The sequence below is a fragment of the Myotis myotis genome, unplaced genomic scaffold (genome assembly GCF_014108235.1).
Source record: "Myotis myotis isolate mMyoMyo1 unplaced genomic scaffold, mMyoMyo1.p scaffold_m19_p_8, whole genome shotgun sequence".
Lineage (NCBI taxonomy): Eukaryota > Metazoa > Chordata > Mammalia > Chiroptera > Vespertilionidae > Myotis > Myotis myotis.
In genome coordinates, this window is record NW_023416390.1 from 80368192 (window position 1) to 80389610 (window position 21419).

The following is a 21419-nucleotide window of genomic DNA, read 5'->3' on the forward strand; positions in this document are numbered from 1 at the left end:
ACTTGGATGGGTAGTCTTAAGCGTGTCCTTGTATGGTGCTGGCCAGTGGCTCAGTTGGTTAGAGCATACTCCCACACACCAAAAGGTTGTGGGTTTGATTCCAAGTCAGGGCACATACTTAATACCGACAGGTTCTATCCCCACTCGGGGTTAGGGCACATATGGGAGGCAACTGATCAATGTTTCTCTCTCACACCCATGCTTCTCTCTGTCTCTTTCTGCCTCTCTCTCTCTCTCCCTCTCTTTTCCTTCCACTCTCTAAACATATTCTTGGGTGAGGATTTTTTTTAAAAAGTCCCAGCATGAACCTAAGCATATTTACCTCTAATTCAGGCATGTTTTCAAATGCAATGTGCATAGATATGTTGGGTCTTCTAGGCTCTTTAACGTGCAGTTTCTAGGACCATGCTGCTCGCAGTGTGGCTGGGGACCAGCAGCACTGAGGTCACCTGGAAGATGGCCAACAGCGTAGAATCGCAGGTGCCCTCATGTTCTGCTGGACCAGAAACTGCACATTGCCATTTGGCAAACACTGAACTTGGAGATCCCTGCAACATATCAATTCCAAAGAAAGAACTGAAGTGTGAAGAAAAGGGTGGTGGAGGGAGGTGGGAGAGGGTAAATGGGGAAAAAATGGTGACGGAAGGAGACTTGACTTTGGATGGTGAGCACATGATACAATACACAGATGATGTATTATAGAATTGTACAGCTGAAATCTCTATAATTTTATTAATCAATGTCACCCCAATAAATTCAATAACAATTAAAATAATAAATACATACATAAATAAATAAGATAAAAGTAAAAACACACGTATGTACAGGGTATTGTTGAAACATGGGGCGCGCTCTGACTCTGTTTTCATGGATGGATATGGTAAGCTTCATAAACAACTGGGGGAAGCGAAAATCCTTGCAGATTTCAGTTTTGCAATCTCCTGAAGCTTTGGTGCATGCAGCTTGACACCCACGGGAGACAGTCCAGAGCTCTTGGCAGGGCAGAATGCCCATTACACTGGCATTGATGGACACCCTGGCATCTGCACGGGGCATCACTTGCATAGCTGCTGCCCTTGGCTTTGCCGCAACCACGGGTTCCAGCCCAGCAAGCTGAAGCAGCAGAGAGGAAAAGTGCTGTGGGCTTCCTGCTGCCAAGAAGGCTGGCTATTGGAGTAAGGTCTCACTTCCTACCTCACAGAGAAAATACAGTCATCAGACGCTGGCCTGTCATTTACAAAACTGCATTCATCCGCCTTCTTTCCTTCTCTCCTTTTATGGCTCTGTTGATTCCACGACTTTTGTTTTCTTAGGGAATCACATGATGTTATTTATCCACTTACTTTCCTATATCATTAATGTCTGTTTTAATGCAGGCACCTGTTAATAAACATTTAAATATAATCACATATTTATCTTAAAAAATAGTTCCTTTGAATCTACGTTTTGCAATAGTTATGCTTCTTTTTCTTTATTTTTTATTAAGTGCTTTTATTATTTTGAGGTGAGATGTATTTTATCCTTTTAATGTTATTTATTTGTTTTTATTTTATTTTTAAAATTTGTTTTCTTTATTGATTAAAGTGTTACATATGTGTCCTTATCCCCCCATGTCCCCCCCAACCTACTCATGGCCTCACCCCCTGGTGTCTGTGTCCATTGGTTAGGCTTATATGCATGCATACAAGTCCTTTGGTTGATCTCTGCCCCTTACCCCCACCCTCCCCTACCTTCCCTCTGAGGTTTGATGGTTTGATCCATGCTTCTCTGTCTCTGGATCTGTTTTTGTTCATCAATTTATGTTGTTCACTGTATTCCACAAATGAGTGAGATCATGTGGTATTTATCTTTCTCTGACTGGCTTATTTTGCTTAGCATAATGCTCTCCAGTTCCATCCATGCTACTGCAAATGGTAAGAATTCCTTCTTTTTTACCGCAGTGTAGTAATCCACAGTTGTAGATGTACCACAGTTTTTTAATCCACTCATCTGCTGATGGGCACTTAGGCTGTTTTCAAATCTTAGCTATGGGTTGCATATATCCTTTCTGTTTGGTGTTTCTAGTTTCTTGGGATATATTCCTAGAAGTGGGATCACTGGGTCAAATGGGAGTTCCATTTTTATTTTTTTGAGGAAACTCTATACTGTTCTCCACAGTGGCTGGACCAGTCTGCATTCCCACCAGCAGTGCATAAGGGTTCCTTTTTCTCCACATTCTGGCCAGCACTTGTCATTTGTTGATTTGTTGATGATAGCCATTCTGACAGGTGTGAGATGATACTGCATTGTCATTTTGATTTTTTGAGATATAATTTACATATAACATTATGTAAGTTTTAGATGTATGATATAGTATATGATTGTTTAACCACTATGTTGTATACCTGAATACAAAATAATATTGAAATTAAACTGTAATTTAAAAAATAAAAAATTAGAGGTATGACATAATGATATGATATATTCCTTCTTTTTAAAGGTAAACAACTCAAAATGTTGTTACAATCATCGCTTTTATTTCTTTATCTTTCATTCATTTTATTGTTACTAATTTTCATAGCTATGAAATATAAATGCAGCAAAGTTATATAATCATCTCTACATGACTAAACACTGTAGTTTAATAGTTCTTTTTATCCAGTTTATAAAAATAGAATCATATTATATATACATTTAACCTTTGAACAATGTGGGAGTTAGGGATGCAAATCCCTTGCATAGTCAAAAAGTGCATATAATTTTGATTATCTCAAAATTTAACTACTAATAGCCTGCTGTTGATCAGAATCTTTACTGATAACATATATAGTCTATTAACACATATTTTTATACGCATTATCTATAATAATAAAAGCATAATATGCTAATTAGACTGCACGTCTTCTGGATGTCATTCCGGATGTCCTTCCTGACCAAGCCAGGCTGGAGGGAAGCCATCTGGGGTCCTGGGTGCCTGTGTCCCAGGTGCCAGAAGGAAGCCAGTGCAGGCAGCAGGGGAAGACCTACTCTTGCACAAATTTTCATGCATCAGGCCTCTAGTATACTATATTCTTACAATAAAGAAAGCTAGAGAAAAGAAAATGTTATTAAGAAAAGCATAAGGATGAGGAAATACATTTATAGTACTGTACTGTATTTTTTGATACTGTAACTTTACATTGTCTATTTATAAGATGAATCAACCATCTGTCTGTCAGTTCATACATCAATATTATCTTATATGAAACAAAACACAGTAGCAGTTATGTTACTAATGCAAGACATAAAAAATGAAAAGATAATGTGCAAACGAAATTCATATTTATATACAGGTATTGGTGCCTATAATGAAGCCGCAGCAATATGATTACTTTATGGTAGCCTAGTGTAATCGATACAATTGCTTCACAGTAGCCTAACCTATACATTAATGAATGGATCACTCTAAAATTTTATGACATACAGCATTACAGTCATATAAATAACATAGTAGTAGAAACAGTCCCAGTTAAAAACAAAACAAACACTTGCCTGAGATCATAAGCTGATATGCAGTTTCTCCATTTACAAGAGAGGCGTACTGTATGGTAATATAATTAATTGAAAGCAAAGTTATAAAATGGTAAGAAAACTAGCACATTACTAATTTTATAATACCACTCATAGTATTCCTGTGTAAGGGTAGGCTGTCCACTTCAATTCAAGTCTTGCCCATGATGTTCTGCACGATGAATACTTAGGTGATGGTGGTGAGGACGACACAAGAAGTCTCATACAGTTCCTGCTGTACAGTTATTGGATTTTCATGTGGAGATACACACATACACATGGATATGTTTATTAACTCTATGGCATGATGATTACTGATTACTCATTAAATGGAAGTGGATCACGTTAACGGTCTTCATCTTCGTCTTCCTCACACTGAGTAGGCTGAGGACGGAGGAGGAGGAGGAACCAGAGGGCTGGTCTTGCTGTCTCAGAAGGCAGAGGTAGAAGAGGGAGGGGCATGGAAGGGAAGCCAGAGAGGTAGGCGCACTTGGTGTAACTTTGCAGGAATACATCTTCATTTCTGTCTGACTTTTTTTACTTTTTCCCTTCTCTAAAGATGTTTCCACACAGAACCAATTCTTCACTGTTGGCTATAGTGTCAGGGCCCGTATCTCAGAGTGGTCCATCCATGTCACGAAAGTCAGAAGCATCAAAGACTCCGAACCCTCCTGTCAGAACATCTGTGTCCATATTTGTTTCCTGGCACCGCTTCTCTCAGTCTTCTTCCTCCTCATCTGGAACTGGCTTGGAAACACTCATTGCCATCAAGTTGCTTCTGTGAATTCATTCCATATGTCTATTGGCTCTTCTCTCCAAAATCCATCTTTTTTTGTTGTTGTTTTTCCATTGATTTTTAGACAGAGTAGGAGAGAGGGGGAGAGACAGAGAGAGAAAAAATTGATGTGAGAGAGACACATTGATTGATTGTCTCCTGCATGTACCCTGACCCGGCCAGAGATCGAGCCTGCAATCGAGGTACATGCCCTTGGTCAGAATCCTAGGACCCTTCAATTTGAGGGGCCAGGCCTCAATCACTAAGCCAAGTTGGCTAGGGCCAAGATCCATATCTTGAAACCCTGCACCCTACTTCACTTTTGTGCCCTATCCACAACCTTTTTCATGATTTGTTTTTGATGGGCTCTGTCATGCACAACACCTGGACACAGGTTCCTCACCCCCTCCCTCCTGCCCCCACATCAGGATTTTATTCTTTTTTGGGCAAGGAGACCACTTACACCTTTGATGTTGAACTTATGGGGTCCTGAGTGGCCAAGGGCATTGTCCAATATCAGAAGAACTGTAAAGACAGTCCCTTACTAGCAAGGTGCTTCCTGACTTCAGAGACGCAGCATGGAAGCCACCAATCTGAAAGAGGTGCTCGTGCAGGCCATCTCGTCTCCTACAACCGAAGACTGGAAGCTAGTACTTATCCTTCCCTTCAGGGCTGTGGGTTTAGCTGCTTTACAGATAAAAGCAGTTCTGACCATAAACTCGACTGCAGGTGCACAACACTGTAGACTTAACCCGTCCCTTTCTGCCTTCCTGCCTTGAATCCTGGGGCTCACTTCTCTTCTTTATTAGTGAATGTCTTTGTGGCTTTTTTTTCTCCTTTATGAAAAAACTGTTCAGGCAGATACCTTTCTCCTTAATGAGTTTCTTAATGGCGTATAGGAACTCTGTAGTCTCTTGGTCACAGAATCTGATTCTCCTGTCATCTTAACATTTTTTAAGCTAAACCACTTTCTAAATGATCAACCCATCCTTTGTAGACAGTAAATTTTCCAGCTTTATATCTTTCACCTTTCTTTTGTTTTAAGTTGTCACATAATGACTTTGCTTTTTCTCAAGTCATAGTAGAGTCTATAGATATGCCTTATAGCAACCCAGCACCCAAATAAAAACGAAATTTTCAATAGGAAATAAGCAGGTATTTCACAAAAGTGCAAGGCTTTGTGTTTGCTGGTGTAGCTGCAGTGATGGCTTCACAATATCCCTTTTTAAACAATGGTCTTACACTGAATTCATTTATCTTGAAATGGAGGGCAACCACAGCTGCAGATTTCAGTCTATGGTGCCTATCAAGCAATTCAACTTTTTCTTGTAATGTCATGACTTTGCTTCTTGGCAGCACTTCCAGCATCACTAGTGGCACTTTGTAGAGGTCCAGGGTGTTATTTGAGGTTTACAGTATTGCACTAAACACAGAAAATGCGCAGGAACCCAAGAGTTCACTTTTTCCTCCATACTCATTTTACTAGAGAGACCGCACTTCAAACGCATACTTGCAAAACTGGCGGTCACCGAAATAGCAACAGGAGGTGGTTACAAAATTGCTACAGTAATACAGTATGCATTATAGTCAATTTGTGTGGTGTGATTTAGTACTGAATCTCTGCCCTTGTTTAAGTTTCTCTCCATTGCAAATGGCACTATATTTTACGTTTTTATGATAGATTTGTGTATATTTTATAGTCATAAATGATAAAATAGACTACACATATGTTTTATGCATTCATGACATTCCTAAATTTTTCTTAATTTTTTTGATATTTCTAAGCTACATAGTTTGTTTGCAAGTTTCCTTCAAATTGTTGCAAATTTCCAAAACATATTTTAATGTAGTTATTGAAAAAATCTGCATATAAGAGGACCCACACAGCAGTTCAAACCTATGTTGTTCAAGTGTCAACTACATACATATGTTAATTCTTTTACTCAATATTATCCTATATAATAAAAGGTAATATGCAAATTGACCAAATGGCTGAACAACCAGTTGGCGGGGGGTGGGGCTAGCAAGTAGGTAGTGCCAGGCCAACCAAGGCAGGTGCCAGCAGGCAGAGGGAGGGGATGGTGATCGGGGGCAGTGCAAATAGCAATAGTAAAATATTTCTTCTAATTAATTCACTTTCAATGTGCAGGAATTCATGCAAGGGTGGGGTCTGGCTGGCCCAGCCCCAATCAGCAGATCGGGGCCAGGCCTGTCAGGAGGAGGAGACTGCGGGAGGTTGGCCCAATTGGGGCCTGCTAAAAGCTGAGCCATCTGGGGGGAGGGGCCGCAGGCAATTGGCCAGCTGACCTGCCCCTGATTGAGGTGGATGATTAGAGGTGGGGCTGGCCATGAGGAGGGTCTGTGGGTGGTGGGCCAGCTGGTCCCGCTCTCTATTGGTGTGTGGCGGGATGATCTGGGGTGGGGTGGCCGGGAGGAAGGGCCATGGAGGGGTTAGCCGACTGACCCGCCCTTGATTGGGCTGATCGCTGGCCACAGTGGGCATCATAGCAACCAGGCGTTGCAGTCATTACAGCATTCTGGTTGCTGGCTTTTAATATATATAGACTCTTAATGTTGGGTGCAGCTGTAGTTCAGTCACTGCTGTATAGTAGTATGTTCTATGAATATACTACAATTCACCTGTTCATTCTTCTTTAAGTGGTCATTTAGATTGTTTCTAGTTTACTGCTATTATGAAGAATGTTTCTGCTAACATGTTTAACGAGTAAGTATCTTGGTACACATGTGTAAAAGTTTCTATAAGGTCTTAAGTCATATATCTTTTATTTACTAAATGTCAAATGTTTTGCATCCTATCAATCACATTTGATGTGTTCCTTTTCTTGACATTTTTAACCAACATTTAATTGCATCAGACTTTTTAACCTTTGCTCAGCTAGTGAGTATGTAATGATAGTTAATTATAGTTTTAATTCTCATTCCCTGATTATACATGCTTTTCATGTCTATTGGTTATCTACACTTCCTTTATATAAGTGATTATTCAAATCATTTATTTATTTAAAAAAATGAATGGTCTAGTTCTTATTAATTTATAGAAATTCTTTATATATCCTGAATACTTATTTTTTTAAAGTTGTTTTTGCTGCAAATACCTTCTACCAATCTGGACTTGTCTTTTTATTTTTGTGAACATAAGTTTTTAATTATAATGCAGTTGAAAGTATCAGTATTTTACTTTATGGATAGTATTTTTATGTCTTGTTTAAGAAGCTGTTTTTAATTAGAACTCCTGAGGAATCACCTTATAAAATATTTTTAATTACACCTTTTGCATTTAGATCTTTAATGTACCAGGACCTGATGGTTATGTATAAAGTAAGAAAGAGTTCACTTTCATTTTTATATGAATATCCAATTTTCTAAGAATTGTTCATTGTCTGTCACTTTCCCAGTTATCTGCTATGTCGTCTTTGTCTGTCATATGTCAAGTATCTTTTATGGACGTCTATATCTCTGGTCTTTATTGCATTGCTTTATTTGTTTATACACATTTTATTATTATAGTTTAAAAATTCTAATATATAGGAGAGAAAACCCTCTAAACTCATTTTTCTTCTTCTAGAGTATCTTGGTTATCATTGACTACATTGGATTTAATATATTTTAGAATATGATTTTCAAAATTAAGAAGTGATCTTGCTAGGACATTGCATGGCATTGAATTAAATCTATAAATCAATTGGAATATAATTGACATTTCATGGTGCTTCAACTTATAAAAATAATACACATCTCCATTTATTTTATATATTAAATAGAGGTGGTACAAAATCTTATAGTGGTTTAGAACTCTATCATGATGCCAAATTAAATTGTGATAGTGGAAATCCTTGTTTTAGTTCTGGTGCAAAAGGAAAAAATATTAAATATGACGTTTGGTTAAATTTCTCTGCATATACTTTTATTTGGATTAGTTCCCTTCCAAAATTGATTTCCAAAGATTCTCTCTTTTTTTTTCTTTTCCATGAATGAATGTTGAATTTCGCAGACCCTTTTTTTCTGAAACCATTGAGATAATTGTATAACTATTCTGCAATCTGTTAATGTGGTAGGTATATTAATTTTCTAATGTCAAAAACAAAAACTTGCATTATAAATCCAGCATTTTCTTTTCACTAGAGTGCTTTAACACTTTATTTAAGGTATTTGCATGCATGTTGATAAATAAAAGTTATCTGAAACTTTTATTCTCACACCGTTCTCGTTATGCTGCCCTTATGTTCTCATGTCCTCATGGTGTCCTTGTTATCGTAAATTTATGCTGTGCACATAAAATGAGTTGAGAAGTGTTCCTTCATTTTCCCATCGTATTTATTCATTTTCTATTTTACTATGTAATATTTTAATTATTTTTTCAATAACTTAAATAATTGATAAAAATTGAAAGTGAATCATTTATTTGGGCTTTGGATTTTTATGAGAAATTTTTAAAATTACTGAATCATTCACTTCAATGGCTATGGGGCTGTTGAGATTTTCAACACCCTCTTAATTTTGTTTAGGTGAGTTATGTTTTTCTTGAACTGTGTACATTCATTAATACATAAAAATATTGGCATTATTTATTTATTTTAAAATATATTTTATTGATTTTTTTACAGAGAGGAAGGGAGAGGGATAGAGAGTTAGAAACATCGATGAGAGAGAAACATCGGATGTGCCCGCAACCCAGGTACATGCCCTTGACCGAAATCGAACCTGGGACCTTTCAGTCTGCAGGCCGATGCTCTATCCACTGAGCCAAACCGGTTAGGGCGGCATTATTTATTTTATTATGTATTTAATGTAATAATAAATTGGGTGATGTCTTTTCTTCATCCTCTCTATTGGCTAATTATTCTCTCTCTCTCTCTCTCTCTCTCTCTCTCTCTCTCTCTCTCTCTCTCTCTCTCTCTCTCTCCTCTCTTTCTCTCTTTCTCAACTTTCACCAGTGATTTATAAATTTGGTTCATCTTTTCAAAAGACCATTAATGATCTCCATTATATTTATTTTCAGAAACTTCTAGCCACATATTTATTAGTTTCTTTTATAACTTTTACTGGTTTACTGTGCTGTACTCTTCCTTATTGTTTGAGATGGTATCACAGACTGGATTCTCAGTGCATACACTGAGAAGAAGTTTGTAGTGAGAAATGAGAAGAACGAACCAGATTTAAAGCACAAGGAGAAGCTGAACTGTGATGCGGGCTCCTTAAGACTGAGACAACTTTGTGGGGCGCTCTGGAGCAAATACTGCTGGTCAGGGATGGTCCTGCCTTGGGTTTGCTGCATTGGGCTGGGCTGTTCCGCCCCTTCTTCACCCAGTTATTAGCTGTGGGCATGGACTCAGGGTCGGCAGCGGCCCGCAGCTGAGGCAGACCCTGAAGGCTGACAAATGAGATTGCCAACTGCACTACCCACAGCTCAGCAGCAAGCTCTTCTGTGAAGGAGGGTCTGGGTCAGATGGAGGCTTGCCCATTTTCACACATTCTTATTTTCCAATGCATGCATTACGCCTATAAATTTCCCTCTAATTTCTGCTTTATATCTAGCTCACAAATTTTGTAATATAGCATTCTGTTACTATTTAGTGCAAATGCATTTAAAGTTTTTGACATACAGATATAGCTAGAGGTATTTTTTTAAATTTCTAAAATATATAGTGTTTTTGCTAATTACAATTTTTTGGTTATTGATATCTACTAGTAATTTAATTCTAACATGGTTGTAAATATAGTCTATATACTTTAGTTCCATTAAAATTTGTTGGGATTTGCTTTATGTGCCAATGTTGACCATTTTGGGAAATGATGTCCCTAAAAAAGAATGTGGATGCCCTAGTTGTTAGGTCCTCCATGTTGAAGACTTTGTGAGAAGGGTCTTCAGCCATCATAAAGAATGGCTAGCTACTAGTGACTACTATGGATTCCTTGCTTTATTTCTTTGTTTTTGTCTTTCATCTTTTCTTTGTAGTTCTCTTCAGTAGTTGTTTGACCCAACATCTCTCTGTCTTATCTATACAATGAAAATACAAATTAAGTGAGAATAAAAAAAATTTAAATTTTACAAATTATAGTTCCATTCCAAAATATATTTACATTAAATAAAATAGACATTTTAGTAAGAGATCTACAGTGAATGACTGTATGCATTCTGGGCAGTTTTATGACTCTTAGGTAGGGTCACCACTGGTGGAAGGAGCTAAGAGAATCAGCATCCAATCAGAATTTGTAGTGTGTTTCTTATGTCCAATCTTCAAGCTACACAGAGCATGTCATTAGCATCAATTGTGCAGGGAAGTGATTTTTGTGGGGGAAAGGGGGAAGAAAGAAGCTTTAGATTCAATTCTAAATTCATTTCAACTTCTGAAGAACCGCCTCAACAGTACAGTTTCAAATTTGACTTTGGGTGGTGGGTACAAAATTCAGTATGAAGGTCATGTATCATAGAAATGTACACTTGAAACCTATATAATCTTATTAACCAACTAGAGGCCCACTGCACGAAATTCATGCACTTGGGCTGGGGGGAGGATTCCCTCAGCCTGACCTGGGCCCCCTTGTAGTCCAGGAGCCCTTGGAGGGGATGTCTGACTGATGGCAAGCTGGCAGTTGGACATTCTTAGCATTGCCACAGAGGCTGGAGAGGCTCCCACCACCACCACTGTGTTTGCCAGCCGTGAGCAGTGTTCCCCCTGTGGGAGCACACTGACCACCAAGGGGCATCTCTTGCATTGAGATCTGCCCCCTGGTGGCCAGTGTGCATCATAACGACTGGTTGTTCTGCTGTTCAGTCCATTTGCATATTAGCCTTTTATTACATAGGATGCCACTCTGATAAATTTAATATTAAAAAGTACGCATGTTAAGTTAGAACCCAGCCCATGTTCTTGTTGTATTATGGGGAGCTCTCCATCTGCCATGGGCAGGCATGGATAGGGTCCTCCTCAGGATGACACAGGACTCTGGGCAACCCTGCAGGCCTGAGGGAGCTAGGACGGGGGTGGGGGGCCCCGGGGGCTGGAGATGACACCACATCTCCCCTCCTATCATATGACATAACACAATGTAGTCTCCCACCTTGTTCCAGGAGTCCTCCTGTTTCTCAAGGGATGCTCTGCAGCCTCAATACTTAGTGCATCATCAACATTCAAAAGAGCTTAATTCCCAAACAACGTCCTGTAATGTCCTCTTGGGAGCCCAGCCAGTGCCATGGACGGTTCTCTCAGTAAACTCAGACCCAGCTCGCCACTCTCTGTGACCAGGGTGCTTGATCCTGGTCAAGCATTTCACTCTGGGAGGCACCGAGTTGTAGGGATCAGGAACTTCTGCTTCAGACTGAAGTGTCCCACCTGGTGGGACCCTTAAAGGGGGTTACAGGTAGCTGAAGGCAAGGAACTCCTCTAAATCAGGAAAATGAACTTTGCATGCACAAGGCAAGTCTGCTTTGCATTCAGCAACCTCTCTAAGGAGCAGCCGTCTCTCTGGACAGACCCTCTGCATGGAGTTGGAGGCTGTTGCTGACCTCTGGGCCCTTTGAGACCATTAACCCTCTTCAGTTTGCTTGCCTGCCTCAGTGTTACTGTTACCTTTACCCTGGACACCAGAGACAGAGGAGATTGGCGTGGGACCCAGCACCATGCCCCTTGGCTCTCCCTTCTTTTCAAAACACTCCATGTTCTCTCACTGCAACAACTGTTTCTACTATTGGGCAGTAATCTCATATAAATAGAGCTTCCAATTTGGGACACCCTTCTTCAAGGACCATGGGGAGCTTACCCAGAAAATAGCTAGAGAATGAAAGCATCTGAAGAACCGGCGATGCCCACCTGCTGCTGAACTAGTGGTAACAAGGTCACTGGCTGGATGGCTCTTCCTCCCAGTGTTTTCCCTGTTTGTTCTACCTGTGGCTCCTCCAGCTCCACGGCCCCTGGAAGGAAGGGCCAAGTGCAAAGAAGAAAAAGTGAGTTTTCAGTATCCTGGCCTGTTAAGGGATCTGAGGACGCGAGGTAAAGGCAAAATAGTTGGGAGAAATGGGTTTTGAGAAGAGAAGGGCATGTTCCACATACAGTATGAAGAACATTTCTCAGGTTACTGAGAGGGTGGGAGCAGGAGAGATAGTGACCACAGAGAGTTTGATGGGTCCCAGAGAGAGGGCTCTGACAGGAACATGGAGACAGAAAAACCCACCCAGTGGAAGGGCTCTGTATTTTCTTTAGGCATCAATATTCCAGATCCGGAATGGCGCCTGGCATGCAGACAGGGCTAGAGGCGACCTCCTGCAGGTTCCTTCCCAGCAGTGCACAGCCTGGCAGAGAGCCCATAGGATTAAGGATCTATGAAGATGGGACTAGGATTGTGTCAGCAGTGATTGGGTGGCAAAGGTACAGCGATTTCAGTGCATATCAGTGGGCCTGATGCCTCTGCCTTGATCTCACACTTGGAACTATGTAAATGGTCCCCCAAATTAGATGACACCCTCTGGAAAGAACAGAGAACTCAAACTCTTTGAGATAAGGCTTCCATCACACAAGATGGCCAGGAGCTCAAAATGCAATTTACACACACACACACACACACACACACACACACACACACACACTTATTACTTATTGAAGACATTCATATGCGACTTTATTTGGTTTATGTACTTCATCATTTTACTTAATCCCCACAATAGCCTGTAGACAAAGACATTATACCATTCAAAAATAGGAAACTGAGGGCCAAAGAGTTTTAAAGAGCTTACTAAGATTTGTACTCAGAGATATGTGCTTGTGGATTCCATGCTTTTAATTACTATGCGCCTGTATCCCCTTAATTAGCCATAACACACACTCTTTCACACCTCACCTCTGGTCTCCTGATCTCAAAATGTATTTATCCCTAGATCTATAAGCATTTCCTCTGATTCATATGAGTATTGGAAAGATAAAGGATGGCACAATCACTTATAATTTAATGTGAATTTTTAAAAATTATCAGATAACCATTAGCAAATGTCTACTTTGCATAAATCATTATGTTATGAGCCCAAGAAACACAGAGATGGGAAAAGTGCAGTCTCTTACCCTAAAGGGACTTCCACCCAGCAGTAGGGCCAAGAGGGAGATGTGCACGCACACTGCACAATCCTGAAGGGGAGGCTGAGTGAGGAATTAGTCACCTTTAAGGGTCCCACAGCAAGGGCTGGTGGCAGGGTATGGACATTTTGATGTCCTATCACATCAGTGTAATTGATTGTAGAGAATCCTTTTGGATTGTGAGGATAGAAAGGACAAGGGCTAATTTTTTTTTTAATTTTAAGTTTTTTAATTGAATTTATTGGATTGACATTGGTTAATAAAATTATATAGGCTTTAGGTGTATAATTCTATAATACATCATCTGTATATTGCATTGTGTGTTTGCCACCCCAAATCAAGTCTCCTTCCATCTCCATTTATCCTCCCTTTATACTCTTACTAGAGGCCCAGTGCACAAAAATTTGTTCACTGGGGAGGGGGAGGTGTCTCTCAGACTGGCCTATGCCCTCTTGTAGTCTGTGGCCCCTCGGAGGATGTCCACCTGCTGACCTAGGCACCCTCCCTGGGAGATTGAGCCAAGCTGGCAGTCAGACATCCCTCTGGCAGCCCGGCAGCCCTTGGGGGATGTCCACTTGCCAGTGGGGAGCAAGCCTAAGCTGCAGTTGGACATCCTTAGCACTGCTGAGGAGGCAGAAGAGGCTCCCACCACCACTGCTGTACTGACAGCCGTCAGCCTGGCTTGTGGCTGAGCAGAGCTCCCCCCTGTGAGAGTGCACTGACCACCAGGGGGCAGCTCCTGCATTGAGCGTCTGCCCCCTGGTGGTCAGTGTGTGTCATAGTGACCAGTCATTCCCAATCATTCTGCTGTTAGGGTCAATTTGCATATTACCCTTTTATTAAATAGGATACTTTCCCCCACTCTCTTTCCCTGTGGTAATCACTATAATATTGCCTGTGTCTTGGGGTTTTCTTGGTTGCTGTTTTAGCTTTTTCTTTTTCTTTTTTTTTTGTTTGCTTAATCTCTTCATCTTTTTCACCTAGACCCCCAAGCTGCTCCCCTCTAATAGCCATCAGTCTGTTCTCTGTATCTGTGAGTCTGTTTGTTTTGTTAGTTTGTTTTGTTCCTTAAATCCCACAGATAAATGCAATCATATGGTACTTGTTTTTCTCTCACCTACTTATTTCACTTAGCATAATACTCTCCAGGTCCATCCGTGCTGTCACAAGAGGTAAGATTTCCTTTTTTTTTTTTTTTTTTTAAATAGCTGAGTAGTATTCCATTGGGTAAATGTACCACAGCTTTTTTATCCACTTATCTACTGATAGACACTTGGGCTATTGTAAGTAACACTGCAGTGAACATAGAGGTGCATATATTACACCTATTTTAAGTTTATTCTCATAGATGATTGATCCTAGAATATATTGAATAAATAGAAATTCAAACATAGGGTCTGAAGGATGTAACCACATTTTGTGATGGTTTCTTAAAACCATAAGCCCAAATCTCAGTAATAAAGCTCCAAATTTCAGGGTAGGCCAGCAGCAGCGAGAGCAGGACCTCATTGTTAGACACCCGTTTAGCCACTCTGAAGAGGAAAGGGCTTTCGAAAGTGCAGATTTAGGGATACAGAGCTTAAACTCAGAGCACTTCATTCTTCAATGTCCTCTCTCTGGTTGCATCATTGGTCTTTGTTGACTTTTTAATAAACTCACTTTACCTCAGCTGGGAAAGGAAAGCAGTTGTTAACCTGAGCAGAACAGGTAAGGACGATAAAGCCCCGGGACTGCTTCCCAAGACAGACTGGGGGCTGCCTCTCCAGCACATCTTACTAATGTGGATTTCCCCATCCCTGGTTCTCTCCAGAAAGTGTTGGGAGAGCCAGCACGACCTTAGGCCCCTCTCAGATCTTTGTTTCTTTAATTCCGAATAAAATGATCAGTATCTTTCTTAAGGGGTGAACTTGAGACCTGGCTCTATGGGGTGAGGGAAGGTGGTTCTTCAGTGAGAAATAACTCTTCCTTCCTCTGTGAACTTGCAGTGCTTCTTGTTCTATTTTGCTTCTGTGATTGCTCTGACCATAGCCTAATTTGTATTATGTCCAGTTATTGGAGAGTCCATCAACTGTTTAGTCGATTCAACACTAACAATTCTAATTTCAGCACTTTCGTTTGGAAATTTCTCACACCTACTTCATGCTGTTCCAGTAGGAATAACAAGTACTGTACTAGACTTCTCTGATCACAGGATTGGATATAAGATCTAAGCTCGGCCAGTCATCATGCACCATTGTCTTCTCCTCAGTGACTGGCTCATAGATGAAAGAATAATCCTAAAGTGTCCACTCAGAGCCCGTCCCTAGATTTTTTTAAATGGATACTGGAGACAGATGTTTTTTCTTTGCCCTTAGAGTGAAAGCTGAAGGATGCGTCTACAAAGCTAGTTATGGTTATGCCCTTTAATTTATGAAAGGGTTTGAGGGAATAAGGCTCGAATTCAACTGTAAGCCAAGTGAGAGACAGGTGGAGAGTGAGAATCACAATGATGTTTGAATCCCTGGATGCAACCTTTCCTGAGGCTACGTTCACTTTATTCTGATAATCAGAATCACTAAAATAATTATTTTAAATTTAAACAAGACTGCATCTTCCATAAGTGAGGGCAGCATTTTTAAATTTTAACTTTGTTTCACTGCCATAATTTTCAATGCCTAGAACAGTGCCTATCACATAATGGGCACTCAATTTGTTTAATGAATATTTACAAACTGGATGATTCAGGAAAAACAAAGCATAAATGTCTTTTCAACCATTTAATGGGATTCTCTCCAGAAATGTTTTTCTTTTTGAGAGAAAAAACCCGGGGAGCAATTATTATAGAGTTGTGAGAATTGAAGCTAGTTTGTGAGGCTGTGGTATACATTTGTTGTTTTTTTAAATACAATACACGGGAAAAAATGTGTAAAACATAAATAACATTAGGATGAAGTAGAAAGTGAAACCTGTGAACTCAGGTCAAGAACTAAAACTTTGTTAGCATTGCAGAAGCTCTTCGCATATTCATCCCAGAATATCTCCAACTCACTACCTGCTGGGGGTAGCCATGGTGCTGAATTTTATAGCAATGACTTTCATGCTTTGCTTTATAATTTTAGCACCAATAGATGCCTCCCTTGACATTACTGTTTAGTTTATATTTTTGGATCTAATATAAAGAATGTATTATATTATACAATCTATTCTTTGGTATTTGGTAGGACTATAGGGCAGTACAATCCTTCATAGCCATTTGTAAGCCCCCTGCCATAGGAGAACAAAGGACCAAGAAAAACTCCCTGGACACCGGGAGTCAGACTATACAAGGAATGGAAACTGCACCTGATCACACACCTGCATTCCATCTGCATTACAAGCCCACCTCAGCCCCAAACCCACTGATGACAAAAGCTTCCCACCAGTGACTGCATCCTATAAAATAAAAGGCTAATATGCTAATTGACTGAATGGAGGAATGACTGGTCACTATGACGCACAATGACCACCAGGGGGCAGATGCCCAAGGCAGGAGCTGCCCCCTGGTGGTCCGTGCGCTCCCACAGGGGGAGCACTGCTCAGCCAGAAGCTGGGCTCATGGCTGGTAAGTGTAGCAGCACAGCAGTGGCAGGAGCCTCTCCTGCCTCCTCTGCAGGCGGGTGGTAAGGAGCAAGGAGTCCATGACTGCAAATGCAGGGAATTTTGTGCATCAGGCCTCTAGTAAGGGGATGAAACTCCAGCTCCTAGGAGCTGATATCGACCCAATGCCCCCTTGGCTCGGTGCTGTGCAGCCCTTCGCTTTGGATATCCCATATTTCATCCCCTTCCCTTAGATAAATTCCCTTTTCTTTAATCACCATCTGAGATGACTAGTTGGTCCGCCTGCACTCACCATCCACCATGTTCACCTTTCACTTCTTAACCTCTCACAATGTCTCTTGGCCTGGCTCCTTTAGGCATGGATCTAACAGTGTTGAGTTTTTTTTTTTTACTCAATATTATGTTTATGTAACTCATTGAAATTGATTCACATTGCTTTAATTTGATTATTTTCAATGCTGTAGTTTGTAAATATTACATATTCTGCTGTTGAAATAATCTCCCCCTAGGTTTTGGCTGCAGAATCTATGCTGTTATTACAGTAGTTAGTTAGTTAGTTAGTTAGTTAGCTATGAAGGGAGCAAAATGGCATCAGACATTAAGCCTGATTAAGTCTGAAATACAGCTCCCAGACTCTCCAGGGGATTGCCCCATTGCAGGCCAGATGGACAGAATCCTGGAGCTCGCAAGAACCTAGCTCCCAGGGGAACGGCCAGTCCATCCTCGCAGACTACCAGGCAGGGAGAGCCAGTCAAGGAGAAATTCCTTCTCTGAAAGATGTGCAGCAGCAGCCAAAAAGCCCACATAAATTGGAGGAGGGTAGCCTGGGAAAATCAGGAAAGCGTCCAATAGGGCAGGGAACCTCGCAAGATCAGGAGAGGGATTGGATAGGAGGAGGGCGCAGCACAAGCCCACAAAGAATTAGGAAACAGATTGGTTAGTTTGAAACAAAATCTTCTCTCTCTCAAGCCCAAGGAAATATGATCAAAGCTAGCAGAGGCCAGGAGATGGTTTCTTTGTGTGCTCTTGTTTCAGCAGCCATGCAGGCCCTAGCACAGTGCCAGCCATGGCCTGGGCATCATCATGCCTTGGCAGTGGATGTACAGATGGGGAAATGAGACAAAGCGAAGTTCTGCACCTCTGGGTCTTGGCCCTCCTGGACGGACAGGTGCAGGTGTTGTCTGAGGCCCAGAGGAGGGAGTTCTGCAGGAAGAAGGAACTGAACTTTCTGATCCTGGATGAGACATGGGTACCTGGGGGCAGGTCTTTGTTTTTGCCCCAATAAATCTTGCCACTGTTGCTCACAACCTCTTATATGTGAGTCCCCGAAATGCTTTTCTGGTGACTCCATGGAAGAATTGCTCCAGTGTTGCTTTCCCGACAACATTGTTATTAAAGTTATTATGCATGTATTTGGTGCCTATCCATCTGTTTTCTATAGTGCATTTACCCAGGAGTGAAATTGCTGAGTCATAGTGTGTGATTGTTTTTACCTTTAACAGATAATGATTTACATCATCATCCATACTGGGCTTCCTCAGATTTTTATTGTAGCCCATTTGATGGGTATATAGTGGTAGTTTGTTATAGTGTCTATTTGCAATTTCCTTGTTTCTAAGGAAGTTGGTCTGATTTAATTTGCTTATTGGTCATTTGGATTTTCTCTTTTGTAAAATATCTAATTAAGTCTTCAGCCTACTGTTTTTATTAATTTGTTTATTTTTTTCCTTGTCAATATGTAGTTCATTATGTATCCTGGTGATATGGTTGGAAATATCTTCTCATCTCCTGTGGCTTGTTTTTGTCACTTTATTTATATGTTTTAATAACTATAGTTCTTAATTGTATTCTTGCCAAGTATATAAATATTTCTCCCTTATGAATATTTGTTGTGCCTTTTATGACCTGTTCTTCAATGTGACACACCAGCGTTTTTGAAGTCCTTAAGTACAACCCACAATTAAGGGGAGAAGAATTAGGCTCCACCTTTTTACAGGAGAAATCTCAAAGAATGTTTGGACATTTTTTATAAACATCAACACATGATACAATTAAGTGAAAGTCTTTAGAAAAAAGGCACTAGGACATATTTAACGCAAGGAAGGCTGAGGTTGAAAGAAAGAAATCATAGATGTTGAAGACAAATCAGAATACATGTTTTATCTTTCACAGGTGTTACCTTTTCCTTTGTGCCCCAGGTCTTTGAGAACAGAGGCGGTGTCTAGCAGAAAGGGACATATAATGGCTGTTTAGTGAGGACTTACTTGTTAGCTGATTTGTCGAAATAAATGATTGTTTCATTTCTGACCAAATTTCTATGGTAATTCTTCCAGTTGAACTGATTAGTTAAAAAATTATTTGACCTGCCCTAAATACTGAGTTTAGGGTCAGATCTTAACCAGTGTGTGAAGTGGAAGAAATTAATTTCAGGTCAAATATAACTGCAGTCCACATAATTAGAAGCCTCTATTGGTTTTGCCTCAAGACATCTAACATCCTCCAAACTATCTGTCCTATTTTTTCCCCTTGAAAATTATCCGTTTCATTTTCCTATTCTCATTCAATCTGCCATATCTGGGGACATCTGTCAAATTTATCCTTAATGAAGATGTATTCTTAATAGCTTAATAGGAAATGATTACGTCTAGATACCTTTTATATTTTAATAGTATATTTTAGAGACACAAAAATTTTAATCTAAAATAATGACTTCCCTGTGAGTACAATAACAGAGTGTCCATTTGTTCAGGCACTTGCTTAGTGCCCAGCATTAGAGCAAATGCCATCAAAAGAGGTGAGCTATGCTATTTACAGGCAAGGGTCCTGCCGTGTAGCTATATTCCGCTCTGCCTGCTGTATTCATTTGCCCTTGAATTTATCCAGACCGAAGCCGGCCAAGTATTAGTGTTCTCATGCAGTTGCTGACTTTCCCTCTCTTCCCAATTAGCCACCTTGCTAATCAATTTAATCCATCTCTGACAGCAAGCCATATTTTCCTACCTTGTTGATGAGCATGTCATGTGGAACAGTCAGAAGCCTCCCTGAAGTCAAAATAGTTTATGTCTGTCCCTTCCTCTCAGTGTACAAGGCCTGCCACTCTGTCAGAGGAGGCAATTGGATTGGTCTAACATGATTTGTCGGTCACAAAGTCATGCTGGTTATTACCCATCACTGTGAGCCCTTCCATGTGCTTGCAAATTGATTAGGCATCTTGATCTTGTGGCTAATGTACTTTTTGTCATTGTTTAGAGCTGAGGACATTCATCGCAGTCTTGGGCTTTGTGAGCATGCGCTTCCCATCTATTCCCCTTTAAGTCAAGGAAAGGCTTTAAAGATAAAAAGCCCATTTGCTTTTACAGATCAAAAATTCCCACAAAGAAAAGTTAGTGCTTTAAAGGACTCCTAGGATATTTTATTAATAACCTACATTGGTATCACGAGAATTAAAATAAATCAGGCTTCCAACCTCATCAAACAGAGAGACAACAGATATTTACTGAGTCCCTGCTGTGTGAAAGGCACTATGCTACCAGGTTGTGTGAGAGGCACAATGATATTTAAGAGGGGCTCAAATCTTGTGTTGTCTATAGGAAACATGAACATAAAGGTGATTGACAATGTATTTTGTGCAGAGTTAAAGAAAGACTAAAACCTTTTATTAGGTCGTATATTACTAGTTATCACATTTTCCTTGTGCCTCATTGCCCAACAAAATTATTTTAAATAATAACCAAGAAATATTATTTGCACATGCCATTTCTTTTTTGTTTATTTTTTACGAGGGGACTGTTGCAGGAAGATTCCTGCAAGAATAGGGCTTCCTGAGACTAGAGTGAAGCAGAGAAGGGAGAGAAGCCCACTGAGGCGGGCTTCGCTCCCCTCTCCACTGCCTCGGTCCCTCCCTTCGTCACTTTGCCCTCGGCTGTCTCCCTTCCCTGCTGCCCCAGCTCCCTCCCATGTCCACCGCTTCACTCCCTCCATGTCCACTGCCTCAGCTCTGCTCCCATCTCTGCTACCTCTGATCCATTCCCTTCTCCACTGCTTGGCTCCCTTCTGCAGTGCTTGGCTTCCTTCTACACCATCTTCAGTCTTCTGGGCACCTGTGTATGCAATTTAACCGCCATCTTTGTTGGGTTAATTTGCATACTCTTCTGATTGGCTGGTGGGTGTAGCGAAGGTACAGTCAATTAGCATCTTTGTCTTTTATTAGTGTAGATTGAATTCATTGGGGTGACATTAGTTAATAAAATATAGGTTTCAGGTATATAATTCTATAATGCATCATCTGTATATTGTATTGTGTTCATTTTGAAAGAACTGCTACCTGAATTTTCACTCATCATTTCCCTACATCCTCAAAATGTTTAGTGATAGTGAGGATGATTTCTTCATATCTCATTGTCATTACATATGTTTCCCTTTGTTTTCTTTATCTGTCTACTTTTGTTCTATTT

General features: G+C 40.4%; 1 pseudogene; it reads right to left on the bottom strand.

Moving 5' to 3' along the window:
• Window positions 1–383: 383 nt before the first annotated feature.
• Window positions 384–16437, bottom strand: LOC118662084 (annotated as a pseudogene).
• Window positions 16438–21419: the final 4982 nt, after the last annotated feature.